This window comes from Asparagus officinalis, chromosome 5 (genome assembly GCF_001876935.1).
Source record: "Asparagus officinalis chromosome 5, Aspof.V1, whole genome shotgun sequence".
Lineage (NCBI taxonomy): Eukaryota > Viridiplantae > Streptophyta > Magnoliopsida > Asparagales > Asparagaceae > Asparagus > Asparagus officinalis.
In genome coordinates, this window is record NC_033798.1 from 60,024,690 (window position 1) to 60,045,535 (window position 20,846).

A 20,846-nucleotide genomic window follows, 5' to 3' on the forward strand; every position below is an offset into this window, starting at 1 on the left:
TTATGAGTCGACTCACAAGCTGAAAACTGGATTCTTAGAATCTGCTGCTCGCCGTCTTGTTCCACGCTTCCACTGCGCTGATTGACACCTCCATAAATTATCAAAATGTACGAGGTTTTACAGGCCTAGTCTGTGTCCTCCTTCTTAAGTGCTCGGATGCGACCTCTCCTTAGGTTCGTCAACCGACGCCACTCCTCTTGGATTTGACCCCGTCTCTCACCAACCACTCCTCTCGGTGTACAAGTATAATACAATGTGAACCTCACAATTAAGTACAAATACAATAAATGATTATCTCTAATATGGATGAGAACACAATGAAGCTCACTCTTAATGATACAATCCCACAACCTAAATTATACTATGTTTGAAATACTATAAGCTCAATTGTTGTGTGTGAACAAAGAGAAATAAAATCAAACTAAATTAAAGTCTAGCAAATATAAATATAACAATGTAAATGTAAACAAGCTAGATAATTGAGTTGAGAAAACTTCTCTTGAACAAGAGAGATGGAGATGTGAAGTAGAAAGCTCAAACCAAAGATGATCTCCTCTTCTTGTGAGCCAATCTTCACAAACTTAAAACTTTTAACCCACACTTAAACAAAACTTAAACTCTTGTAAAAAATTGTTTAAAACATCTCTTAGTGGTAGAAAATAGTTATGGCAAAGGGGTATATATAGGGTAGAAGAAAACAACCTAAAAAACCCGAAAAACCCACTAAAAAACAAAAATCAGCAAGTTACTGTTACTGTGCAACGGTAACTTCAGCGGTCGACCGTGACGGTCGACCGTGAGAAGTAAAACTACAAAATAGCTCTCTAAACTGCAGACGGTTGACCGTGGTGGTCGACCATACTGTAGCACGATCGACTATAGCGGTCGACCGCACTGTTCACAGACAGTTTCTGTTTTTGACAGATTCTAGAATTTTGCGTATCTAACTTTGTAAAATTAATTAAAAATAGTAAATCAACTCCAAAAATCATAAAATGTTGATTGAAGGTTCTAGACATGTAGATAAACATGTTAGAGAAATAATTTCTAAAATATCACTTTGAAGTTGAGAGAAATAAATATTTGAACACAGATATACAGATTCTAAAAAAAACTACTGAAAACTTGGTTTTGTAAATTCAATTGAAAATAACAAAACAACTCCAAAATTAGTAAAACTTGGAGAAATGTTTATATATATGATGAAAAACATGTAAACGAAGAAATTTTTCAAATCGTATTTCCCAATTTTGAAAACGCATCTATTTTGCAAAAACATGCACGAACATGTGCACGAACATGAGCTTATTAAAAACTTGATTTTGTAAACTCAAATAAACATAACAAATTAATTCTAAAATTGATAAAGTTTTGGGAAACATTTATAAACATGAAATTGAACATATTAGAAAAATAATTTCTCAAATTGAATTTCTCATTTGTGAAAACTCATGTATTTTGCAAGTGTGTCCAAAACATGAAAATGTGATATACATAAAATTTGATGTTTTGACATAAACAATATTTTAAAACCCTATGAAATGATTTTATAGACTTAATGAAATATGTATATAATGATTGTTAAATCCATAAACCAAAACTTGTATATATATATAACTATATATATAAAAACCAAATATGTGTGTGTATATATGATTGAGCTTAAAGTACTAACACACGTAATATAAAACCTAAACTAAATATACCCAAGCTTGATTGATCTTCGATGTAGCTCAACTTGGTATACTTGCGGATGAAGCTAGAATTTGGATCTTCCATTTGAATTGCATAGGCTTCACTCCACAATTCCGCCAACCTCCATTGGATATGATCGTGAATGCGCAATTCCATCCATCATCCAACATATTGTTTTCCTAGAATAAATATAAAACACAAACACTATACAATAATATTAGATATAAATTGTTTATAAATCATCATCAAAATAAGAAGACCAACAAAGAGGATTATCCTATCTTGTTCTCATTATCTTCATGACTTGATCGCAGATCATATTTATTGAATTTCTTAGTAAATTTCTCGGCAACCTCTACCTTCTCAATCAAATCTTTCCATAAGTTAGCCTTGACAATGCCCATGTGGGCTTCCACACGGCTGAGAAATATGTGCAGGCATGTCTGGAACAACATCAATAATGGCATGTCTCGGCATTATAAGGACAGGTTACGAAACCATTCAATGTAATATCTAACCAAATCATATTCACCTGTTTTTCTAAAAGTAACCTAGCCATTGTTACATCAGATTAGTCCTCATGGAATAGGGACAAGAACTGTGATTCTAAGTCATAGCAGGATTTTATTGACCATCCGCATAGAATATGGACGAGAACTGTGATTCCAAGTCAGAGCAGAATTTGATTGATCCTTTGGTCATATTCTAGAACTAGTTAAAGGCTACCCCATGAAGGGTGCCGATGAAAACTTACACCATGATGGCATCATTCCTTACTACATTTTCTATTTGCTTTTGAAAGTAGTAAGAGATTCCTTACAATCAAACATATATAACATCAGTGGCTCAAACTTTAGTGGGTAAGGAATTGAGTCCTACTCAATGGTGTAAGGTCGGGTGATCCTAACCTTTTTCAGCTCTGGTCGATGCGTAAGAGTGGTGAGTAAGTTCTGGAGGTTTTTGAGGATCCTTGCCTCATGTTTCATCTTTGGTGGAGACAATGTCTCAGATCTGACTGAGAGGAGAAGGCATCTTTTAGTGTGATGGCTCCTCATTACGGGAGATGACAAGTGGTCGCTTCCCTTTTCAAGTATTCTCAGGGGGCTGAGAGATGAGTAGCAGTTGTTGAAGCATATTTTTGAGTCACTCGAGGGGCTCATCGAATGCCTTTTTTAGGCTTCAATCTAGCAAATAAGATCACTGTTGCCCTCTCTATCTGCCATTTTGATAATTCACTCTCACTCTTGACATAAGGTAGGAGTTGTATTTGATGTTACGGCTAAGTTAGCATTGCTAGCAAAAGGATGATCTATCTATGCAGGAGCTCATTGAACAGGCAACCTCAAACAGAATAGTCTAAAGGGATAGTTACTCCACTGTCTTACATGAGTGTCGCAATAACCACCATTACCTCAAGAAGTATTCTCCTAATGCCAGGAGAATAATCTGTATCTGACGTGTTATCACCATCTTCTCTAGTTACACCAATCATGTTAACTACAAACTATTGGAGATCAAGGTCAAAGATAGCGTTGTTCTTGCGAGATTATTATCACTGCTTGTTCTTAACCTTTGAAGGCTTGGGAACAGGCTAAGACGGACAAATGCTAATTTTTTGGCTGATGGAGAGTTACATTGGCAATTTGATTAAAATTCTGATACAATCTCTTTTAGGTCATGCAATACTAACATTGTCGCGCTCTCTTTAGAGAGAAGAAATCCCTTAAATCAAAAGGAGTATCAATCTAGCTATTGTCAATACAGTGGTCTCTCTACTTGAAAGTAACATCGCCAAGCTAGATTTTAGCATTTGAATGTCCTGTAAGACGATGTTGCCTTGACCAACGGCTGGTGTGGTCAGACTTTCACTCATCACAAGTTTGTGACTGAAGTTGAGAATCATGATGGGCGATAATCTTTCAATCTGAGAGATTTATCAAAGGGTAACCCCAATTATTGGCTTCTTTTAAAGAAGCGATACGAGCATCATGAGACGCTTTAAAGTGAATCCCTGGAGAGGTTGTGAACTAAAAGTCCAAGTTTAGGGGATGTTTAAACATGGGCAAGGGTCGATATGCTCTTGGAAAAGGTCAACTTCCTCCGAGCAAAGTTGAGGCTGATTTCACTCTAGGTGAGGTTTGCTTCGTTGTGGGTGAAGCTAGCAGTCATTTTGGAGCTCTGGCCATAGGCTAACAAGATTAGGTCTGAACCTAATCTCGAATGGCGAAAAACCTTACAGTAAATTCTGGTTGTAGCCATATCCATCTTCTCAGAGGAGTTGAATTCCTCAAACTTTGCCTAATCAAATTTAATGATTAATAATTCTGTGATGGACCCTAAGGAATTGATGTCAGGCTGTCACATGATCTTTTCATCATTTGAGAAAGAAGTCCTAAGCAAAGTCGTCATCCTCTTTGTGGACTTGAAATTTATAAATAAAAGAAGATTATGAATCTAAGAAAATTTACAGAGGATCTGGGTCCTTTTTTGTGTGTTGAAGTCTATTTACATTTGTCTTCTACTAATGTTCTCAGCAGTAGTTGATGGGTTTTTGCTTAACTGACAATCTCTAAGTAAAATATATGAGTATTTACCTTGAAGATATACTAACAGATACTTTCTCACAAGAACTATTACTTAACCTAGATGACTAGCTGAAGATAATGAATCTCATCTTACAAGTCTAGTTTATCGAGCTAAATGATTAGCTGATGAGAATGATCTATAAATATTAATGAGAATAGAGCACGGTCGGGCTCGTTGTCGACGTCACTCTCACACAAAGCTTCAGTCAGTAGCCTCTAAATCCCTCTCTCTCTCTTATCAAATGGCAAAAAACTTAGCCAAGAACAATGCTAGCTCCTAGATTAACCCTCCCCCTCTTTGCATTGATCATACTTATTTATAGGCTTAGAAGTATTAAATGGGTGAATTAGTGGGTATTAACTCAACTTGAGAATAAGTGGGTGAGTTAGTAGGCATTAACTCCCATTAAATTGAGGGAAGTGGAGAAAGCCATGCCCTCCCCCGTGTTCTAAGCGAAGCTCAGAATTGACTTAGGGCGAAGGTTGCTAAAGCGAACTTCGCATTCTGAGCGAAGCTCAAAATGAGCTTGGGGAGAAGTTCGCTAAAGCAAACTTCACGTTCTAAGCAAAGCTCAGAATTGGCTTGGGGTGAAGTTCACTGAAGCAAACTTCACGTTCGATGCGAAGCTTAGAATTGACTTAGGGTGAAGTTCGCTGAAGCTAACTTTGATCTAGAGATTAACTCCACTATGGGCCAATTGCGCTAAGATTTTGAAGCCCATTTCGTAGGGATTCCAAGCCCAACTTCAATGTGGGCTAGGCCTCAAAATGATGTTCGCTCTAGGTCTCAGGCGAAGTTCACTTCAAGAAGCAAACTTTGCTTGGCTTTGGACTTGGGCGAGCTTAATTCTAGGCTTAGGCCTAACTCTGTCTTATTCAGTAGTTGGCTCATGGGCATCCACTTACTGAGCCTGTATTGGGCTCAAATATCACGCTTGTGCTGAGTATCGATCTAGGTCTCTCGTGACTCAATAGATATATTTTGACCATTTATAGTTACATGATCCAAAACATCACTTTAAAAAAATTATATATCAAAATGTTACTAATAACTAATGATATAACTAATATGATTTTCAATATGGGTAAAACACTTCTAACCAAAAACTAACTTCTCACAAAATGGGTATATTAGACTCTTTATGCTAAATGATAATAATATTATTCACGAGAAGTAATATCTACCCTAGAAAATAGAAGGCATCAAAGACTTGATCTCTTTAGACAAGTTTTCAAACCTTGAGAGGTGCTATTTTCTTATGGCAAAAATCTCATAGGTCAAATACAAATCAATGCTCAAGGAAAAAAGCAAGTGCATAAATTTTTTATGCACACTAAGAGTAATCCTATAAGAATTTATGATCTCAAAGAGATAATTTAGACATATAATTTACCAAAAAAACTGTCATTAGAATCCTGTATCATTTGTGATTCTTTGTTTAAAGAGAATAAAGCTTAGAGGGGCGTTGTTCAAAATTCTTCAAATGTCATGTGTTTTTTTGAAATTACATTAAGTGTGTGCTTAGATTCAAGGAATTGTTAAAATATGGTGAAATTTTGTAATTAATTCTAATCCATTGCTTTGGGGATCATTAGAATTTCATTTATATAATTTTCAACTCCACGGTCATTTTGGTATTTTTGGATTTTAAGGTGATTGTTTGGTTTCTTTTTTTTAAGAGCTTGTTTGAAATTTATAATTATTAGGAGTTGTTTGTAATTTTTATTTTTTTCAAAAGTTCACTTGTGATTTTTATATTCTCATAGGGGTTTTCCTAATTTTTAAAATTTTTAGGGGCATTGTAATTTCAAATTGTGCAGCAGGCAAATCAAAAGCATTAGATTTTCAGAGCGTTTTTAGTAATTGAGTGTTTCTTATATTTTTATAAATTTTGGTATGTTTTTTTATTTTTAAGAAATTTCTAGAGGTTGTTTGTAATTTTTGAATATTCAAAGGTTGTTTGTAGTTTTAGCTTGTTCAAAGCACTGATTGATGATTTCAGATTTCCAGGATGTTTTTTTTATTTTCACTTCTTTCTAGATTGTTTTCTTCAACATAATATTTTTTGAAGTGTGTTCATAATTTTTAAATTTTTGGGTGTTGTATGTAATTATAGATTGTTCATGAAATTGTTCGAAAATCTTTCATTTTTAAGGTGTTTGTTTGTAAGTTTTGGATTTTTTGAGGTGTTTGTTACAATTTTTAGATTTTTTAGAGGGATTATTTGTATTTTTTAAATTTTAGGGTGTTGTCTATAATTTCAAATTGTTTAGGGTATTATTCAAAATTCCTATATTTTTTGGTGATTTTTGTAACTTTTAGAATTTTCGGTGAGGAGGTTATTAGTTATTTTTAAATTTCATGATTCTACTTGTAATTTCATATCATTCAGGAAGTTATTCAAAAATTCCATATTTTTAGGTTTTTGTGTAAATATGCATGTAAACTCTTATTTACTTTATATAATAAATTTATTAGCTTTGTAGAGCATGCATTTTTTAGTCTCCTACTTATGCTTAAAGTTAATCCAATATAAATTTGAAACTCATCTTATCAATATTCTTCTCAAACATATTTTCAGTCAAAGATTTACTCAATGAGTTTGCCACATTGTTGGTGGAAGCAACTTTGCGTATGTCTTTGTCACGCCCTGCTTCCCAAAATACCCGGGAATCGGAACGTGAATAACCCCGCGACGTATTAGATTAAGAAGAAATATACACTATTTTTTTCTCTTTACTTTTCTTCTCAATCCAATACGCTAAGCGTTTGAAAATAAATACAATACAAAGGCACAGGTCCCCGATCACAATAGCAAGAATATAAGGACAACCCAGAATAAGAAATAGACATATCATCAATAGTAAATCATCCCAGACATGAAAATATGGGTCCAACATACCCTTATACAAAATGAACAAATGAAATACTAAAGAGATACAAAATACATCGTTCAAGCAAGAATGGAAAGAACTACAAAAGTAACTGGAACCATCAACTAATAAATGAAAAGAATAGGCTTCGACTCCTTCTTCTACTCCGTCTACAAGGCACTCCTGCTGAACCTGTTCTTCCTCTAAGTCTGACGTACACCAGAAAAAATAGGTATACATCAGCGTGTATGGCACACGGCAAGACCCCACAAAACAAATAGAGTGAACGAAACCCCAAGCAGAAAACGATACGATAACAGAAATGACAAAAGGACGTACAACTGGAAATCTGACAAAATTAACATGTGAAAACACTACTAAAACATGATAAACATAAAGCATCCAAAATCGATCAGGTAATGAGATCATGCAGCTAGCGATCAGTCTAATCATCTAAGTAACAGGGGCATACAATAGATGGAATTAATACCTAAAAATCTACAACATGAGACATAGTACGTCGAGCGAAATAATCCAAACAAGGAAACCCTCGTGTATATATCATATGTCTCAAATTGTAGATAATTAAATATTAACCCTGATCTATGTATGAAAAGAAATATAACTGGCCTACATCTCACAAGAATCCATAAATCCTAACCAAAGTGACGACACCGATTCACTTTGACCCAACAAACCAACCCTAGTGGCGACACCGATCCACTAGTAACAAGTCATGTAACTAGCCATCCTATAACAGGTCACTGGCACATATCTCACACAGAGTCAACGCTCATATCATCGGATAACTGACTATTTGCACATCCCCTACGTGCATCCAATAAATTCAGGAACCAAAGTAGCGACACCGATCTACTTTGACCCAACCAACAAACCACAGTGGCGACACCGATCCACTGTGACTCAACAAACCAACCCCAGTGGCGACATCGATCCACTGGTGCGAGTCTGGAAGGTACATCAACAGTTTTATCCGATTACATGAACATGGACTTTCTCATCCCAACTCTTCGCATTTTCTAAGTCAACAATCAAAGTCCACAATATCTCTGGTTCACCCCCTAAATCAGTCAACACACCCACACATGTCACTAGGTCTGTTCATGACACACGAGGCCACTAAGTCATGAACTACTAAGGGTTATCAATCACAGCATGACACAACAAGTAATTAAGACTAATACAATAAAATAAATATTACAAAACATGATTAGAAACTACGAACAATTCGTTATACATGAACAATATAAGAGGGATCACATTCAGTAGTTATCATATACATGAAATATCAATGTCACTCCTAATAAAATCGAGTTGACGTACGGCGTCGACTCGAAGATCGGTCGTCGCACTCCATCTTTCGTATCAACTCACGCGTGTCAACACGTCAGGTCGAGTCGACTCAGACACTGTCCAAACGATATTCTTTCCTAAACATGTTATTCTTTTTCTATTCTTTCTTTTCTCTAATCATTTCATTTTGTTATTAATTTCAGTAATCAAATAATTTCACATATATTCCAGCAAATATCAAAACAATTCATCATAGATATAAATATAAAATTGACGAGACGAAGAGCAAGGGATCTTGCCTCGGGTTGTGTCAAACGAATCGACGTTGACGGCGTGGGTCTGAAGAACGATACAGGTCAGATCTGACACAAAGAGCGCAGTGTCGAAGCACGGCGTTCGACGGTGAAGCAAGGATAGCAACGTGATCTTGCTAACTAATTTTTCGGAACTGTCGGATTCTAGAGGAGGCGGCTAGGCGGGTCGTCAGGACGTCGGAGTGCTGCGCTCGACGACTGCAGGCGGAAGGCGGCTGGGCCCGCTTGGGGGTGTTTGCCGAGCTATCGTGGGACGGAGGAAAGGGGTGTTGGTGGTGGCGAGGAGGATGCGATCGCGCGACTGGGCGGCGACGAGTGGTGTTGGCTACCAGCGTGGTCAGCGGCTCGCGGAGTCTTGACCTCAGGGTGAGCAGGGCGAGCCGAATGACTCGCGTGACGGCTCAAGGCTGAGTAGATTGCGAGGCGGGAAGCTGGGCTGAGGCGTGTGGTCTTCGGTCGAAGAACGTCGGAGCGGGAGGCGACGACAGATGGATTGGGGGAGCAGCTTAAGGTTCGGCGTCGGTGATAGGGGAGCTGCGGCTCGAGGGGGCGCAGGGTGCGGGCTTGGCAGATCTTTAGGCGGAGCGGCCTGGGCTAAATTCGGTGAGTGGTGGCCAAGGCGACGCTTCAGGTGTTGGAGGGATGGAGGGCTGTGAGGGGCAGGAGGCGAAGCGAAGATGGCTAGACAGGAGGAGGTGTGTTTGCGGTTGCGGACGCTGGCCAAGGATGGGGGCTGCACGGCTGCAGCTTCGTGGGGTGCAAGGATGGGAGCGTGGTGAGGCTGGCTGTCTCGGGGATTGAAGAGGCCTACGAGACTGATGGGGTTCGCCAGCCAAGTCAGCGCGCGACTGCGTGGCGAGCGGCGGTTGCAAGTCGGAGGTCGAGAGAGAAAGAGATGAAGAGAGAGAGCGGCGGAGTTCAATTCGTGAACAGGAAGAAACATATATGTATATATATATAGGTAATTAGGGTTTAAAAAATGATTAAAAATAATAATAATTACAAAATAAATTAAATAACTATGTAAAAATTATCTACACATTAAAACGTACAAGTTGTAGTATTACAACTGATAATACACAACAATAGAAATAATGCAAGAAATTGCACAATTAAACAAGAATAATTAATAAAAATATAATTACTTATATTTAAAATTAAATAATTATGGGATGATTATCCACATAGTATAATGTACTAGTTGTGCTACTACGACAGTTGATACGCAACAGAAGAAATAATACAACAAATTATATAAATAATATATAATTGATAATACCACGTATTATACGAAATAATATGTAATAGTAATAATAATACAACGTATTATTCAAAATGATACGTAACAGTATCGATAACACAACGGATAATTTTTAGAAATTTTTACTGCACTAAATAAATTTATAAATATCAAAATCATTTAATTAAATATCAAACTATAACTTTAAATCATATAAAATTCTAGAAAATTGAGAAAAACTGCAAATACTCTTTTAAAAATCATAGTTAAATATTTTAAAATACTAGAAAATTATTTTAACTAGTATTAAAATTTACGGTCCTTACATTCTACCCCTCTTAAAATAAATTCCGCCCTCGGAATTAAAATAAGATATGCACGATATCATATAGTAATCTGTAAAACAAAATAATACATATAATAGCTGATAATAGGAAGTAAAAAGCATATCAATAATGAACGTAGATAAAAAACATAAAATTTATTCATCAATCATGTAATTATGTATTCATAACATTTACACAACGAATACAATATCAAAATATATCAATAATTATTATATCATTATACATGTTATAATAACCAAATATGATTCAAAACTATAAACCCAATATACATAAAGAATAACAAAATACAACATATGAACTGTCATGTATTAATATCCAAAATAATATTCAAATATGGATATGAACAGTTAACTAAAACAGTAATGCAGAGGCTTTTGTATATGAAAATTGATAAATATAACAATTGAAATAATTAATGAATAGATAATAAAATACATTATCAAAGTAAAATATACACAACCTAACAAAAAAAACAACTAATAAACACAACAAAATATCTACAATGTGCGAAATCTGTAACTAAGTTGTATAAACTTATAACACTTATTTCACATCCTAAATAAACTATGAAACTACTGATGAAACGTAAAAGAAATAACTATGTTAACTAATAAATTTCACATCCTAAATAAACTATGAAACTACTGATGAAACGTAAAAGAAATAACTATGTTAACTAATAAACAATATAACCCAAATAACTACTGATGAAACGTAAAAGAAATAACTATGTTAACTAATAAACAATATAACCCAAATAACACAAATAAAATAATAAATTAATAAAATTAAAGACAACATAAAAACACATACAAGAAAATCATATAGCTTGATAAATAACCAAACAATAATGATAACAAAACGCATACATGAAAAGTAAAATATGACCAAATTATGTGGTAACATACACGGCAAACATGTATAAATACATGTACAATACGTAGAATTAATAAAACAAATGCAATACAAAATAAAAACAACTATATCATAACGTGACTACTAACAAAATTGTAGTAAAAACATAATAAATATTGAATCAAAATAAGTACAGTAATACACAAATTGAGACGTGAAAGAAAAAATGAGTAAAAATGTACTGCATAAAATATAAGACACACCAACTATAAAAATATTACGACTAAATACATAACCAAAATATAATATGTAAAAACACAAAAATCAAAGCTAAACAAATACACACATTGTAACAACCTTTAAAAAATCAAAGCTAAACAAATACACACATTGTAACAACCTTTAATAACCTTATACACAAACTATAAAGCCATAACATCACACACTCACACCGAAAAATAACAACTCCTATTCAAAGAAAAATATAAGAATAAAACGATATTGATATAATATGATCTACAAAAAATACAAAAAAAAAAGAGAAACGTGATAAAAGAGTAACATGATGTAAAATAACACAAGTCAAAATAATGAAAAATACCAATCTGACAAAAAAACATAATTAAAGGACTCAATGCATTCAAATAAGTAACGAACAATTTAAAAATACCAATCTGACAAAAAAACATAATTAAAGGACTCAATGCATTCAAATAAGTAACGAACAATTTGACAATATAAAACTCAAAATAAATTAACACATACAAAAATCATAGAATATACTGAATCATAAATGCTTACTAACAATTCTGACACTCACAAAATACTACTAGATAAAGAAGTATAATATATAAGAAAACAAAAACTATGAAAGATAAAATAGGTATATAAGCAAATGAAAACATAAGAAGAGCATAATTCCTTATAATAAAAACACCGACATATTTTAGATAAACATGGTTACACAGTTAATAATGAATGACTATAAATCAATAAAAAATATACATCATAAATATAATAATCTATGTGAATACACTATAATAAAAAGAGAATAGTAATTATAAAAGAATGAAAAAGTAAAACACAACACAAGTAAAGAAAATAATGAATAGAGAATGAACAACAACAAATAACACAATAAAAGATGTAAAGATCTAAAAATACCATAAAATAAATACTGAAAAATAACACGCGTATACGATGTATATTGTCACAATGACAAAATAATACATCCAAAACGATGCAAGCAAACAATAAATGTGTAAATACACTATAAGCAACCTATGAGTAAATACTATACATACCCACAAACACTATTTAAAATAATCTTTTATATTAGTTATAAAAGAACAATATTCAATAATACAAGATAATATTACAAAAACCTATATAAATAGTAACTCAAACCCCAAACTTAACAATATGAATAAACGCTTGAATATTAAAGTATAAATACATTGCTCTTAAAAATAACGAAACCAATTGTGAGCATACTAAAATAATCTAACGAGACAAAACTTACTGATAAAAACAATATACTGAAAATATAAAGGATAAGAATATAGTCCATATGTAGAATATTAAAATCATGAACATATTAAAGTATATCATAAAATACGAACACTATACAATAATTTAGAACATGAGTGAAAGATAGATGATATGACAGAAAACGCACACATACACAATATAGATATGCAAAAGTATAATTAAACACAAGAAAATAATCCGAATATCAGATATGTTATGTGATGTATGAAATCTAAAGCAATGCAAAACACTTAATAACATGATCTGAACAATTGAGAATATATAATTAACGATATATATTTAATAAAAATATAGAATATAACACTACGGGTGATACATAAAATAATATAATAAATAATGCAAAAATCAATACAATCAACGATATACAAGTCAAATCAAAAAATATATAGTTATAAAAATAATAACATATAAAATAATGACCGTCGCGAGGATAGAGAAGTTATACAAGGGAGGGTAATCGCGAAGCGATGGGTCAAGAATGGTGGAAAACTCCGGAGTCAAAGAGTGATAAGGTAGGAACGAAACGAAATCTATCAAGGAAATAGGATAAGAGCTAAAGATTAGTCTTACGGATGAAATCATGATATGTATCTAAATTGTCCGTTATATTCTTACTAGTGAGGACTCGAGACCGTGATCAGGACCATGACCTGCATGGGCCACCACTAAAACCTGTCATGTCCCGCTTCCCAAAATACCCGGGAATCAGAACGTGAACAAGCCCGCGACGTATTAAATTGAGAAGAAATATACACTATTATTTTTTTTCTCTTTTCTTTTCTTCTCAATCCAATACGCTAAGCGTCGAGAAGAAATATACACTATTATTTTTTTTCTCTTTTCTTTTCTTCTCAATCCAATACGCTAAGCGTCTGAAAATAAATACAATGCAAAGGCACAGGTCCCCGATCACAATAGCAAGAATATAAGGACAACCCAGAATAAAATATAGACATATCATCAATAGTAAATCATTCCAGACATGAAAATATGGGTCCAACATACCCTTATACAAAATGAACAAATGAAATACTGAATAGATACAAAATACATCGTTCAAGCAAGAATGGAAAGAACTACAAAAGTAACTGGAACCATCAACTAATAAATGAAAAGAATAGGCTTCGACTCCTTCTTCTATGCTGAACCTGTTCTTCCTCTAAGTCAGACGTATACCAGAGAAAACAGGTGTACGTCAGCGTGTATGGCACACGGCAAGACCCCACAAAACAAATAGAGCGAACGAAAACCAAAGCAGAAAATGATACGATAACAGAAATGACAAAAGAACGTGCAATTGGAAATCTAACAAAATTAACATGCGAAAACACGACTAAAACATGATAAACATAAAGCATTCAAAATCAATCAGGTAACGAGATCATGCAGCTAGCGATCAGTCTAATCATCCAAGTAACAGGGGCATACAATAGATGGAATTAATACCTAAAAATCTACAACATGAGACGTAGTACGTCGAGCGAAATAATCCAAACAAGGAAACCCTCATGTATATACCATATGTCTCAAATTGTAGATAATTAAATATTAATCCCGATCTATGTATGAAAAGAAATACAACCGGCCTACATCTCACAAGAATCCATAAATCCTAACCAAAGTGACGACACCGATTCACTTTGACCCAACAAACCAACCCTAGTGGCGACACCGATCCACTAGTAACAAGTCATGTAATTAGCCATCCTATAACAGGTCACTAGCACATATCTCACACAGAGTCAATGCTCATATCATCGGATAACTGACTGTTTGCATATCCCCTACGTGTATCCAATAAATTCAGGAACCAAAGTAGCAACACCGATCTACTTTGACCCAACCAACAAACCACGGTGGCGACACCGATCCACTGTGACTCAACAAACCAACCCCAGTGGCGACACTGATCCACTGGTGCGAGTCTGGAAGGTACATCAATAGTTTTATCCGATTACATGAACATGGACTTTCCCATCCCAACTCTTCTCATTTTCTAAGTCAACAATCAAAGTCCACAATATCTCTGGTTCACCACCTAAATCAGTCAACACACCCACACATATCACTAGGTCTGTTCATGACACACGAGGCCACTAAGTCATGAACTACTAAAGGTTATCAATCACAGCATGACACAACAAGTAATTAAGACTAATACAATAAAATAAAGATTACAAAACATGATTAGAAACTACGAACAATTCTTTATGCATGAACAGTATAAGAGGGATCACATTCAGTAGTTATCATATACATGAAATATCAACGTCACTCCCAATAAAATCCTACGACTTGTCGAGTCGGGTCTCACCACTCTTTGAGTTGACTTGACTCGAAGATCGGTCATCGCACTCCGTCTTTCGTGTCAACTCACGCGTGTCGACACGTCAGGTCGGGTCGACTCAGACACTGTCCAAACGATATTCTTTCCTAAACATGTTATTCTTTTTCTGTTCTTTCTTTTTCTCTAATCATTTCATTTTGTTATTAATTTTAGTAATCAAATAATTTCACATATATTCCAGCAAATATCAAAACAATTCATCATAGATATAAATATTAAATTGACGAGACGAAGAGCAAGGGATCTTGCCTCGGGTTGTGTCGAACGATTCGACATTGACGGCGTGGGTCTGAAGAACGATACAGGTCAGATCTGACACAAAGAGCGCAGTGTCGAAGCACGGCGTTCGACGGTGAAGCAAGGATAGCAACGTGATCTCGGCGAACGGTGTCGGATCTAAAGGGAGGGGGCAGGGGGTCGTCGGGACGATCAGCATGCTCCGCTCAGCGGTTGGCAGGCGGGAAGAGCGGCTGGGCGGTGCTTGGGGTGCTTTGTCGGGCCTGTGGAGGATGGCAGGGGGCTGGTGAGCGGCGAGGAGGTTTTGCAGGTCACCCGGGGACTTGGGGCGACGGGGGTGTTGGCTAGCCGGCGTGGTCAGGGGCATCGGCGGAGTTGACCTCAGTGAGCGGAGAGGCCGGAGACTGACGGTGATGGCTCAAAGCAGAGCGGTAGTTGGCGAGGCGGGGAAGCTGGCTGAGGCATTGGGCTGTCGGGAGCATCGGGAGGGAGAGGGGGGCTGGACGTGGGGTGTGGGGGAGGCGGGCTAAGGGTTGCGGTCGCGATGACGAGGGGATCTGGCTGGGTGCGACGGGCTACAGGTGGGGCATGGGCAGATTCTGTAGCGGAGCGGCTGGGCTATCGGTGAGTGTGGCCGAAGCGGCGGATCAAGGGTGTGGAGGCGGTGGAGGGAGGCTATGAGGGGTAGGAGGCGAGCGAGTGGGGTCTGACAGAGGAGGCGGTGTTGGGTTGCGGATCGCTAGGCAGAGGTGGGGCTGCGTGTGCGCTTCGTTGGGGTAAATGAGGGAGGTGGTGGAGGCGGTGGGTTTGGGGATGAAGAGGGTACGGACTGAGGGGGTGCCGACGTCAGGCCGGCGATGGTGGCGAGGAGCGGTGCAAGTCGGAGGGGAGAGAGAAAGAGGGGAAGAGAGAGAGAGCGGCGGAGTTCAATTCGTGAACAGGAAGAAACATATATGTATATATATATAGGTAATTAGGGTTTAAAAAATGATTAAAAATAATAATAATTACAAAATAAATTAAATAACTATGTAAAAATTATCTACACATTAAAACGTACAAGTTGTAGTATTACAACTGATAATACGTAACAGTAGAAATATTGCAAGAAATTACACAATTAAACAAGAATAATTAATAAAAATATAATTACTTAAATTTAAAATTAAATAATTATGGGATGATTATCCACATAGTATAACATACTAGTTGTGCTAATACGACAGTTGATACGTAACAAAAGAAATAATACAATAAATTATATAATTAATATATAATTAATAATACCATGTATTGTACGAAATAATATGTAATAGTAATAATAATAATACAACGTATTATTCAAAATGATACGTAACAGTATCGATAACACGACTGATAAACTTTAGAAATTTTTACTGCACTAAATAAATTTATAAATATCAAAATCATTTAATTAAATATCAAACTAGAACTTTAAATCATAGAAAATTCTAGAAAATCGAGAAAAACTACAAATACTCTTTTAAAAATCATAGTTAAATATTTTAAAATACTAGAAAATTATTTTAACTAGTATTAAAATTCACGGTTCTTACAGTCTCCCTTAGCAATTTTTCTTACCAAGTGATATTTTCATTAATGTGTTTTGACTTATGATGAGCCCTTGGCTCTCTAGTTTGTGCAATTACTCCATTATTATCATAATGTAAAATGATATGAGATTCGGTAACAAGAACAATACCTAATCTTACACGAATTTTTAATACAAACTGCTTTTTTCTGCTTCATAAGCTGAAATATATTCTGTTTTAGTTGTAGAATTGACTACAGTTTTTTGCTTACAACTCCTTCAACTAATAGCTCTGTTATTTAATACAAAGACAAAAGTTGATGTATATTTTCTATTGTTAGGATCCGACTCGAAATTAAAATCAGTGTATCCTTCAACTTTTAAAGGATCACCACCAAACACTAAAAAATAATATTTTGGTCAATTAAGATATGTAAGAATATGCTTAAATATCCATTATTCCTCGCCAAGATTGGACTGATTATCTACTAACTCTACTTACTTCTTCTGGCCTAGTACACAAAACTGCATACATAAGATTACCTACAACAGAAGCATATGGGCATTGCTTCATTCTTTTCAACTCCTTATTTGTATGAGGTGACATATAGAAAGAGTAACTCCGTGCTCAAAAGGAGTAAGTCTCCTCTTTGAATCTTTCAAGTGAAACTTGGCCAATATTTTATCAATATAAGTAGACTACGATAAAGCTATTAACATATTAGCTATATCTCTATAGAGTTTAAGTCCCAAATTATATAAAGCCTCACCCAAATCTTTCTTAAAGAATTTGTTAGACAACCATAATTTAATAGGTGATAGCATTCTGACATCAATTCATATTGTTCAGAAGTATTTGATAAAAGTTAGTTTTTAATTAGAAGTATTTGATAAATTCTTTTCAAATAAAATTCATTATACCACCATAGTTTCTATATTTTTTTAATACTTTTTGAAGGTTATTTGTAAAATTTAAATATTTGGTGGTAATTTCATATTGTTAAAAAGGGCTGATCAAAGATTTTAGATTTTCGGGGTATTTTTTAATTTTTTGCTATTATTCATGGTGTTTTCAACAACTTCAAATTTTTAGAATTTCATCAATTTTAATTTTTTGGGTTTTATATGAAATTGCATATTGTTCATGAAACTATTTGAAATTTTCTAGTTTTCAAGTTTTCTTATATTTTTGGATTTTTAAAGGTTTTTTATACTTTTAGCTTTTTCAAGGGGGGGTTTAATTTTCCAATTTTTAGGGTATAGTTTACAATTTCAAATTGTTTAGGCAACTAAGAAATTTTTTCATATTTTTAAGGTGTTTTCTATACTTTTGAAATTTTCGGTGAGAAGGTTATTAGTGATTTTCAAATTTTAAGGTTTTGCCTACAATTTCATATTGTTCAAGATGTTGTTTTAAATTTCAAATTTACAAGGTTTTTTTTTGTAATTTTTAGATTTTAGGGTGTTTATGTAACTTCTTGGTTTTTAGAGGAGGTCCTGATGTTTGTGATTTTCAAAATTTTCAAATGGCGATTTGTAGTTTGTAGCTATATAAGGGTTGTCTATAATTTTTAAAGTTTTAAGGATTTCTTTTGAAAATTTTGATTTCTAAGGGTTGTTTATAATTTTCTAATTTAAGGGTGCTTCGTATAATTCTTAGATTTTGAAGTATATTTTTCATAACTTTTAGATTTTTATGAACTTATTAAAGATATTTCTATTATTTGATTAACAATCCTATTAGAACACCCCACTATGTAGGGCGACCTCAACCTTATGATTGGACTAAAGTTGGGCATTTTGGTCATTTACTTGTTGTAGGCACTAAAAATGCCAGGAAACAAAAGAGTGCCAAAGTTCGCTACAAGTATGACGAGATTCATCACAATGACGAACCTCGTCTTAGTTAGTGAAGGTCATCTCAGCCAGACGAGGCTCTCAACACCTCATCATTCAGAAGATGAAGCTCGTCATTAGAGACGAAGCTCCTTCAGAAGACGAAGCTCGTCATTGGAGATGAAGCTCCTCCAAAGACGAAGCTCGCCACGCAGCAAAACTCACTCTGTCAGACGAACCTCACCACGCAGCGAGGCCCTTCTCATCAGACGAACATCGCCACACGGTGAGCACACAGTGAGGCTCGTCTCATATAATGAAGCTCGATGCCAAAAGGCTAACGGCCATGAAGGCCCAGTCAGCCCACGTGGGCTAAAATCAAGGAGTCAATTACGCTCCTGATCCCATAACTTCGGCGTTAGTTATACACTAATGGCCTATAAATAGCCATGAGCAGCTATGAAAAAAGGATACTTTTAGGGGGAGATCCAAGGATCAGATTTTGAGACCCAAGAATTAGACGCATGTACGTCAAGAACCAACAGCAGCCGCAAGCAACAGCTAAAGTACTCGACAGAGGCTAATTCTCCCTCGGGTTTGAAGCAATCTTGCTCCGATCGTCAATGAGAATTAAGCTCAGCACGAGCATCGAGAGAGGCATCTCATCGCTACATTGATCCCATGTTAAACAAAGGAGAAGCTGAATCAATCTTCTCCTATTCTGTACTTAAAGAAGAACGACTGTAAAAAGATTCTTATCAAGCGATAGAATCTCTTCTTACAACCAAGCAGTTAGAGAACCAGTCATCTTGTCTTTTTCGAGACCCTACACTTGTCTCCTTATTGGGATCAGATTATCCTGCACACATGCAGGAGGTTCTAGTAGGCTTGGTGCCAATATTATTTAGGATAGGATCACAAGTAATGTATTATAGATTAATTTAAAATGTTTTATTGATTAGGATGGGATCATAATGTAATATTAAAAAAGATTAAGGGCAATATTATCCTAAAAAGTTAACTCCCACTTTTAAAGAAAGTATGCTTTATAAGTATTGTTTATAATTTCAAGTTGTTTAGGGGATTGTTCAAAATTTTCATATTTTTAAGGTGTTTTTTATAATTTTAGAATTTTTGGTGAGGAGGTTATTAGTAACTTTCAAACCCTATGATTCTACCTGTAATTTCATATTATTTAGAAGATTGTCCAAAATTTTTAGATTTTTAAGGATTTTTTTGTAATTTTTAGATTTTTGGGGTGTTTTTTAACTTTTGTACTTTTAGAGGAGGTCCTGGTGTTTGTAATTTTTAAAATTTTAAAAGCATGATTTGTAGTTTGTAGTTGTATAAGGGGTTTGTTGTATTTTTTGAAAATTTAAGGATTTTTTGTTGAAAATTTTGCTTTCTAAGGGGTTGTTCCTAATTTTCTGATTTAAGGGTGCTTTGTATAATTTTTAGGTTTTTATGAACATTTTTTTATAATTTTTGGATTTTCATGAACTTATTAAAGATATTTTTATTATTTAGGATAGAATTACAAGTGATGTATTAGAGATCTATTTAGAGTGCTCTGTTAATTAGGATAGGATCATAATGTTGCATTAAAAAAGATTAAGGTCAACCTATGATGCACATAACAACAACATCTACAACCACAACTACTGCGCCTTTGGCGCATATGTGAATAGAACTCAGGCTCCCCCACAAGGGAGCGACACGGCTTTGTCATGTGAGCTACCAAACTGCCCCAAGGTTTTCTAGAAATTTGGAATTTCTATTCTCATTTTTGAACTGAATTAAGAAAAAGTAAAAAAAACAAAACAAACTGAAACCAACACTTTTTGAGATTACCATAAAAATTTCCTAAAATTTTGTAGAAGCCTATGGAAACCACTTTTTACCACCATATTCCCATTCATGTTATTAGGGATGGCAAATTATGACCTGGCCCATCAACTCGACTCGACCCGACCCGTTTATAATGGGTGTGGGTTAAGTTATATGGGTCGGGTCATAAACGGGTCAACCCGAACTGACTCGTTTATTAGATGGATAAATTAGGATTGACTCGAACTGACCCGTGTAACCCAATAACTGAC